This window comes from Neolamprologus brichardi, chromosome 7, assembly GCF_056152115.1.
Source record: "Neolamprologus brichardi isolate AB-2024 chromosome 7, ASM5615211v1, whole genome shotgun sequence".
Taxonomy (NCBI): Eukaryota; Metazoa; Chordata; class Actinopteri; order Cichliformes; family Cichlidae; genus Neolamprologus; species Neolamprologus brichardi.
Genome location: NC_142110.1, coordinates 34,990,035 through 34,999,447, shown reverse-complemented (window position 1 = coordinate 34,999,447; position 9,413 = coordinate 34,990,035).

Here is a 9,413-nt window from a genome sequence, read left to right as displayed (position 1 = left end):
AAATATCTGATTCAACAATGATCAGATAGAAATTACATGTAAAGTCTATTAAAGTCTATAAAACTTGTCCTTCACTCTCTTCTAATATGCCAGTTCATCTGTTAATCCCCCCCCCCCCCCTTTCTTTAAATCAGGTTGCTTCTGATTGCTCCTCTGTTACTTCTACAAACAGTATCTGCTGCTTAGGGCCACCACTTCCTCCACGTGCCGCTGCGGAGATTCAGAAAATGAATCTGAACCTGAAAAACAGATTTTCTATGTGTTTTATTGGAAATCTTTGTTTCTTATATTTTCTCCCCTGACATGTAGATCTGTACTGTATTAGAGTTCATAGCGGGAACAAAGATCCCAGCATGATTTCTCTGTTTGGGAAATCTTCCAGTTATTTCCTTGAACCTGGTTAGTGAACTGAGTCAGTGCTAGACTGTATAAATGCTGTTTCACTGGATGCTACCACATAAAACACATTTAGCAGCTCACCATTCTCTAAGGCTACGTTCCCTCTGCAGGTCTTGATGCTCAATTCAGATTTTTTGATCAAATCTGATTGTTTTGTCTGCTCGTTCACACTACAAATAAAATGTGACAGCAAACGCGCTCTAGTGTGAACGCTCAAAGCGGTCGCATGCACAAAAGAAGACGTCACACACAACGCGCTCTGTTTAGACCCAGACCAACAGTGTTGTTTGACTGATGGCCTTAATATAAAGACTTCGGACTTTACGTTTCCTAATTTTTGCTTTAAGTTATAAAGTTATTTTGTTATTTACATTTGGCCTAATAATGATCCTTATTGCTGTTTTAGAGGAGCGGTGCTTCAAAGGATAGTTGCAGATTTCTGTCAGAATCTGCAGATTATACAGTACAAATAAAATGTTCACGTTTCTCCAACGTTGTCTTCCCAACAGTTTCACTGGATGGACAGGAAGCGTTCACGATGTCTTCTCCGGCGCTGATAATTGGCGTCTGTCTCGTGTCAGTGACGTAAAAGACGGATTTAATGCGACATGACCATCAAACAGCAGCTTTCTAAAACATCAGATATGTATCGGATTCAGCACCACATACAAAAGTGACCCAGATCGGATTTGAAAATATTGGATTTGTGCCGTTCACACTGTCACCATGATGGATTTGGGTCACAGAGGGTCAAAAAAGTCAGAATTGATGCGCTTTCGCCTGCAGTGTGAACGTAGCCTAATATGGAGAACACCAGATCTGCAGCAGGGTTTGGATTTTTGTCGTTTTATCTTGATGGCATGTGAACAAGGTTTTTGTTTGATTGTTTGTTTGTTTTAAATCAGCTAACTTGTGGAGAAACTAGAAAGAAAAACTTCTAAAGATCCTCAAACACAGTCCGATAAGAAGAAGTGGGTCCTGAGCATTAAAGTCAGCATTAGCTCTCTGCTCTGTCTTACATCATTTTCATGAAAAGATATTTTAATGATTTTGGTGTTTTCAGCCAAGGAAACCATGTCCATGAACATTTATAGCACCAAAATAGAAAAACTAGTAGCTGCATGCAGCATAGTTTCAGTTTTCATAACACCTGATCTCAGTGATGCACCAATGGTAACAACACTCATTTAACAGAGCTGTATAAAGGCTAAGAGACATCAGGGGTTTGATTTAGATCATACATTTGATTTATTTTATGTCATGACATAAAATAAATTTGTTTTATGTCAAGTAAATTAAAATATCTCACTTCCTGTTCTGTTCTATCAACTCCATCAGTTTCTGTGATGCCTCAGTGATCAGCCATCAACAGACGAATGTTTAACTTCCTCATGTTTAAGTGCGTCACACTATGCCTGTGTTTGAACATTAAACATGTTATTACATGTAACTTTACTGTGCGCTGTTTCTTCTGTTTTTGAATCAAGTCTTCTGTTTTTCATGAATAAACGAGTCCTTGTTAAAGATGTTAAAGGAAAGCATCAGCAGTCAGGCACAGATGGCTTCGAGCCCTCTGCTGACCAGGAGCAGCACAAGGTCTTAGACAGACTCAGACCTGATCTTCTGGACACAACCGTCTGATTCTTGTTAAAAAAGTTCAGATCTTTCTATCTGAACATTTCCCACACAGGTAAGAATTCACAAAGGACCAAACAACTAATTACTTTTGTCCCTTGAACAGTTCATTTGTGTTTAATTTGAAACAGATCAAACACTAGTATCAGGCTTGCGTTCTGCACTTTATATCTTACACATCTTCAGTTATGGAGTGAGAGGTTTAAATGCGTTTGAGGCTGTGAGACTTTGCTCTTACATTAAAGTCATGATTTACTGAGAATTCATCACAACAAACAGAATCGTAACATGCATCGGTTCAACTATTTAACTCATCTAAATGTACCATTAAGTGACTGGATAAATGTATTTAATACAAGAGTAACCTGGTTCGTTGGCAAAGGTTTGTAGCTAAATTCAGGGCAACAAACTTAAATACAATCAAGTGACTCTTCATTCAGACTGAAAATAGTTCAAAAAGGACAAAGTTCAAAGTGTTCAACAAAAAATTGCAAAGACTTCAATGGGATGGCAGACACAAGAGACCACACTGTGACCAACTAACAGTGATTAAAATCTTCAAACACTAAAAAGAAGTCAGACTCAGGTCCCTGATTAAAACACAATAAACACAAAACCCTCAGAGTGTGACAGCAGCAATCAATGTGTTCATCACAATAGAAAGACACAGAAAAGCAGAAGAGTCCAAATATATTTTTAAACTTGTGTATTTTAAACTTGCAAACTCCATATGCAGATATTATCAGCACACACAGCATTTAAAACATGAATCTTATGTCTGATTGACTTTGCAGTGACCCTGAACTAAACTGAGCTGCTTTGTTTTGTGTTTTTTCACTTCAGTAAAACCTGAATGCCAACTTCTTAACAACAAACTGATTTGATCTCTTTGTCCTTGTTTAAAGGGAAAAACAATGTTACATGACGATACTGATTAGTGTCAGCTGGGTCTAAAGTTACATACAGAACCATTTAAACTGTTGATCACAGTAACAAATGTTTAAGTGCAGAGTAACTGACTGATAATCAGTGTGGATTCCAATCAATCAATAATCTATAATCATGTGTCTTCAAACACAAGCGATCCAAAGTGTGTCCTGAAATAAGAGCTGAACATCTGGTCCAAACATCACAGAGCAGAAACAAACAAACTGTTAAAGGAGGAAACAACACAAACGTACAGTTTCTTCAAACACCAACAACAAGCTCCACAGCTGGACACTGTCGGATTATGATATTACTTTATGCAATGTTAGACCCCTAATTAAAGATTGTGAATTATTGTGTGGTTTTGGTTTGCGTTGTTCTCTTGCATTTGGTACATTGATTTGCATTACATTGGACTGCTGATTTATTGTGAATGGATGATATTGTTTTATGATGCATTATACTGCTGAGTTATAAGAAAATATTGTTCACAGAAAGTCATCGTCTCATTTGTCTGATTAGAAGAGAACAGAGCATACTGCCCCATCTCAGCAGGAGCAGATAAACAGGGAGCCAAGGTCGTAGCTTAGGCGCTGTGTGAGAGAAAGAATGTGAATGTTTAGGCTCTGATGATTAGGTGGGGGCCACTAGAGGCTATAAGAGTTTGATCAAGGCTCCACCATTTTGAGATTTGATGCTGTCTGCTGTATGGTGTCCATCTCCCACGCGTGTGTTCATTAAATCATCGTTTGACTTGACCCGGCCGGACCAGTGTTGTTATTTTGGGTTTTCCTCTTGTATCCATCCCCAATATTTGAATCCGTAACAGTTTTGGGGGCTCGTCCTGTGGTATTGGGGTGGAAGTTTTGGAGGCTTGGACGGTCCGAGGTGGTCAGACGGGCAGACATTATCCGGCAATCGAACTGAGTGGACAGGCGCCTTTATAAAAGAGGTAGGCACAGGCCTGTTGATTTTATCCGAAGTGTGCTGAATTGGACGATGAAATTAAATGTCTATTCAGTAAAAGTTGCCGGTGGGTGTCTGTTTTGATTTTGAAGAAAAATCTCATGAGTGTTGAAATTTGAAGTAAGGTTACAAGTAAAAATACTGAGTTAGAGTCTCAGGTAAAGGTAATAATACTGGGTTAGAGTCCCGAGGTAAAGGAAAATAATACTGAGTTAGAGTCTCAGGTAAAGGTAATAATACTGGGTTAGAGTCCCGAGGTAAAGGAAAATAATACTGAGTTAGAGTCTCAGGTAGTTTGATAGGGAATTGGTCATTTTGTGAGTTAGAGTCTCCATTAGTCTAAAGATTGCATCTGTGTTGGTCATTTTGCGAGTTAGAGTCTCCAATGTCCATAACGTTGCATTTGCATCAGTCATACTCTTGTTTTTGGGTGTTGTCTGTTGTTTAAAAGTATTATAAATTTTGTTAGAACGGTGGTTAGAGTCCACTAAGAGGCGCATAGCCCGGAGGTTACGCTCCCTCCTGGCCGCGGACGCGCGACCTTGACCTGTCGGCGAACAGGGTTAGTTCAGTGGGCTTGACTGTGGGGTACAGGGCATCCTGGAAAAAGCTAGGAGTTAGAGTCTCCTTATCTGCGCTTTTTTGGACACTTTAAATTGAGTTAGGGATTTTAGAGATGAGGCCAGATACAGTTAGAGTCTGATACTGGTTAATTGATTACAAAAAAGTTGGACTTTCTTCGGTTGGACCCGTTATCTTAAATTTGTCAAAATTGTGTAGGCGCTAAAACTTTCAGGCCTGAGAGTGATTGTAAATATAAGACGTCTTTGTAAAATATAATAGAGAGTTGAGTGTGAAACGAGGCTCCCCACAGAGGACTTCCTGTTTAGCGTGTTATTGAGTTTTATAAGTATGATTTGCAAACAATGAAACATGCCTGTAATTAAAACGCTGATTTTGCTGATTATAATATTACAAATAAAGTTTTGAATGACTACGGTGAATGTTTGATGTTTGGCTGAGTTTTGATATGGGAGAGACGGCTTCGCAGCTGCTGGGGGTAAGTGACCGGAAACTTGCATGCCCATAAAAGGCAACTGCCTGACTGTGTGAACTATGCACCAAGAGAGAGAGTAAAATTTAGGTAGATGAACCAAATGGATGTTGTAAGAAAAATAGTAAATGAATGTTTTAGTCTCTTAATACAGGTGGATTTCTCTCAACCTGGAGACCTGAGTACAGCAGCAAAAGGATAGATTAACAAAATTGGGACGACAGACAGGCCAAGCTCTGGCTCAAAATTTTACAGCTTGACCTCTTACGTTGTCCTCACCCTGAAAAGAAGCTTAAAGGACATCTTCTCCTCCAGTTATCGGTTACCATCACTGGAAATTTTCAGGCAAGTTTTTCACTGAATTGTTTTTGGCACCATGTGTCCCTGAATCTCACAAGCAAGCTCTAATTCCTGGCTGAAGACATGGAATGCTGTTATTTAAGGTGGGAAATCAAAATTTGGGAAACAAAATTAAAAACACACAATTAGAGAAATGCCTTGTTGGAGAAAAAAGTTAAAATAACCCACCCACAAACGCACACACACGCAATGAAGAAACAGCTTACATTCATGAACACGTGAAGAGTTTCCAGCAAGGTTAAAGCAGCGAAACTTAACATACACCTGATGTTAAATGATAAAGTTTATCCACTACTAACAAATAAACTCTCTGGGTTGCAGGACAACAACTTGACTTCAAAAAAAACAGACACTGGTAAATCCCAAACCAGTGATGAAATAATAAATTTAGTGGTTAAAAGAGTCGAATTGTGACATGTTTTTTTTTCTGATTGATTAATACAAGAGATTACTGAATGAAATAAAATTCCTTTTTTGAATTATTAAACATGATCTTAAGAATTTTAACGTGTACCTGTGTTGTCCTGTCAACTTGGTGGCTTAGGAGTTGATTATATAGTGAGAAAAAACAAAAAAGGGGGGGAGAAGGCTGACACAGGGCCTGGCCCCTCTCTGAGTAACACAGCCAAAACAACATCATTTTCCTGTTCGTCTGTTTTTGTTTTGTTTTTGTTTTTTCTCTTTATGCTTAATTACAGGCTGCTTTGTCGGCCCGGAAAGCCGAGGCTGACCTGGACTCCTGCTCTCCCCTCTATCATCTTTGCTCTCCTCTCTACCATCTTTGATGTGACCCTGACCAAATGCTACAGCAGCTGGACTCACAACAACAGCCTGAAAATGTCAACAGTGCTGCAGGAAAACGATCTCATGCAGCGGAGACGGAGAACGTTAAATCCAAGGCCCGTTTCACTACACGGGGGAGATTTCCAGACAGCTTCAGCTGACAGAGCTGTGACGAGACGCCTATTAAGCCCGGATGAAAAGTGAGGCCGAGCAAAAGAATGCTGACCTTCACAACTCTGCATTAAAACTGTGCAGGACAGTGATGGACCAACACGGAGGATCGGGCAGCAAAAAGGGCGTGCCAGAGACACGAGGAGTAACTGAGGTCAGAAGGCACCTCAGATTGGACAAAAGCAGCAGAAGAACATAAGCTGAAGGCACAGGTGTCGGGGCTCGGTCAGGAGCTGACCTCTGAGAAGAGCCGGACAGCAGAGCTGCAGAAGGCCGTGGAGCAAAGCAAGGAAAACATCAATAAACTTCAATCTGACGTGTACGGAAAAGACTCTGAGGTTTCTGCCCTCAGTGAGAGCTCAAGGCATCAGAGCAGAAACTGATCATGGCTCAGGAGGAGCTGGCTGCTAATCGAACCCATCAGTCAGGCTTCGAGTCCCAGATACAGGACTTTAAATCAGGCCGGAGCTTGCTGGAGCAGGAGGTTGCCAAACCTGACGAGAAGCTCCAACACCAGGAGCAAACCCTGAAGGAGATGCAGAAGCAAAAAGGGTCAAGTTAAGGAGGAGCTGGACAATGAGAAGATGCAGGACACTGGAGAAAAGGACTGCCTCAATTGGGGCCAGAACCAGTATGGACAGAACTTTGGGCAGCAGCACCAATGGACCCAAACGGATTGAAAAGGGGGAGGGCAGGACCCCAGAGCACGCTTCAGGCCCTGGTTTACCCAGAACATCAGAACAGGAAAGTGATGAACACAAACACACACACAAACACACACAAGCACACACATCTACATACACTGACTCAGAATCAAGAGAAACACACATATGAACACATATGCACTCGTTGATTGACTGAGAAATGACACACACACACACGCACACAAATCAAAATGCTGATTCAATTCACTGAGAAGTGATCCACACACACATATACATGTTTGGGCAATGAAGAGTGATACACACACGCTGATGCAATGAAGAATGCTTTACTAACAAATGCTATGCTGATACGCAAAATGCTGCACACAAACGTCCAAATACAGAATTTGTTACAACAACAAGAAGCCATTGATTTTTTTTTGGTTAAATGCATTTCATGTCACCCAGAGGGCATTTGTGTAGATTTAGGGGACAGGGTCTAAAGCAGTTTGGTTATGAAAACAATGTCTGTGAGTGATGTCTGTTTATGGCTCAAGGCCTCGACTGAATTGTTTACTGTGCTTCACACAGCCTGATAAGGAGCAGTGGTACAGAGTGAAAATGATGAATTAACGGTGTGAGCCTTATTTCGGAGCGCCACATTTTTGTGATTGAGATTTAATTTAAGGAGGAACATACTAAAAAAAAAAATAATAATAATAATAAAAATAAAAATAATAACAATAATAAAATATAAAATAAAAAGAAGAAAAGGGGGCCAGCCCTTGGATTTACGTAAGTATCCCACGTGTATTTAACACAATTGCCTCAGGCTTTAAAGATCTGTACAAAATTCAACAGGAAATCATGGCTTCCCTGTATTTCCTACATTGTTGGCATGCTGGTGAGTGCTGTTGCTCCACAGTAAGAAGGTCCTGGGTGCAAGTCCACAGTCTGGTTAGTTTGCAGTGGTTTCTCTCTGGGTATTCTGGTTTCCTGCCACAGTGAAAAGTCATGAAGCTATTAGAGCTAGGTTAATTGATGATTCTAAATTATCTGTGAGTGTAAGTGTAAATGGTTGTTTGTTTCTAGGTGATAGACTGGTGACCGGTTCGGGGTGCACCCTGCCTCGTAACCTATCACTTTAGAGTTATTTCCCAGCCCTCGTGCAATTAGGATAAAGATAGGAGGATGGTAGTTGTTGTAGACCCATTCAATTTTTATGGTAACCAGAATTTAGACTTTGTTGAACCGTAGGCAATATGAAGACAACATGTAGTATTTAAGGGACCAAGTAGAATTTGGATAAAAGTTATTGAATAGTGTTGAAATAAAATGACAGAATTGTGAAGGATTAAAATATTCCAGGAGCTCAACTTACTCCATCTGAACATGTCTTAATCGTGTAATATGAACTCAAAATGCACAGGTTTACTGAATATGAAAAGGTTGTGTTGATTTAACTCAGTTGTTTAAGTTTTTACCAAAGCAAAACATTTGTGTGCAACTAGTGTCCACTATTGAATCAAATAAGTCCAACATGTTTTTTGTCAGTGCAAAAAGAAGTTACGGTACCTGTATGCCTACACAATATTGTCCCGGGAGGGAGAAAAACTTTCTGGTGAAGTTTTGGTGGATTTTGGGTTTTGCTTAACACTAGGTTGATTTTATCAGTGAGGTTTGGATTGTTTTCTTTCTCTAAGAGAGAGAAAGATGGTTTTATGCTTGGACATGTTTCCAACGGGCCCCAGTATTTGTTATTATATGAGTATTTTATTGGTTACGTTTGTCTTTGCTTTTGTTACAGTGCACTGAAATAAGAACATCTGAGAGGAGTGATCCACCGGTGGTGATATTTTGGTATTTTGTGAGTTCCTGATTTAACAAATCAGCTCTTTAATCCAGGCCTGAGAGATTGAACTTTAAAGCGCTATAAAACATTTTTACTGAAAACAGTTGCAAAGTATTTTTCTCCATGATTATAATGGGCTCTGGAGAAATTCACTTATATGGGACATTGATCACATGAGAAGTCCTGAACCTAAAAGGATTGCAGCGAGTCAATCCAGTTAAAAAAAAAAAACAAGGAACTGTTTTCCTTTAAAATGATGACGTCATCATGCTGGTGATGGAGGCTCGAATAGGTTGCGTGTGAGACTCCATTATCAGCAATATCTGGTATGAATGTGTATGAATGTATGCATGTGACTGGACTGTGATGGACTGACGACTAAATGTTTAAACTGACTTGATACTGAGACAAAAACTGTACTGACTTTAGGATTAGTAAATGTCCACAAACAATTCACCCAGCCTGTAAAAGAAGGGTGGATGTTTTGTCTCGCTTTGTTTTGTTTTTGCAGGAGTAGGGGGAGGACAGAGACTAAAGGGGGAGGCTGTAGCTTCACATGAGTGTGAACTGCAGACTTAACCTTTTGGTTGCTAATTTTGAGCTACTGATGTTTCCATTAAGA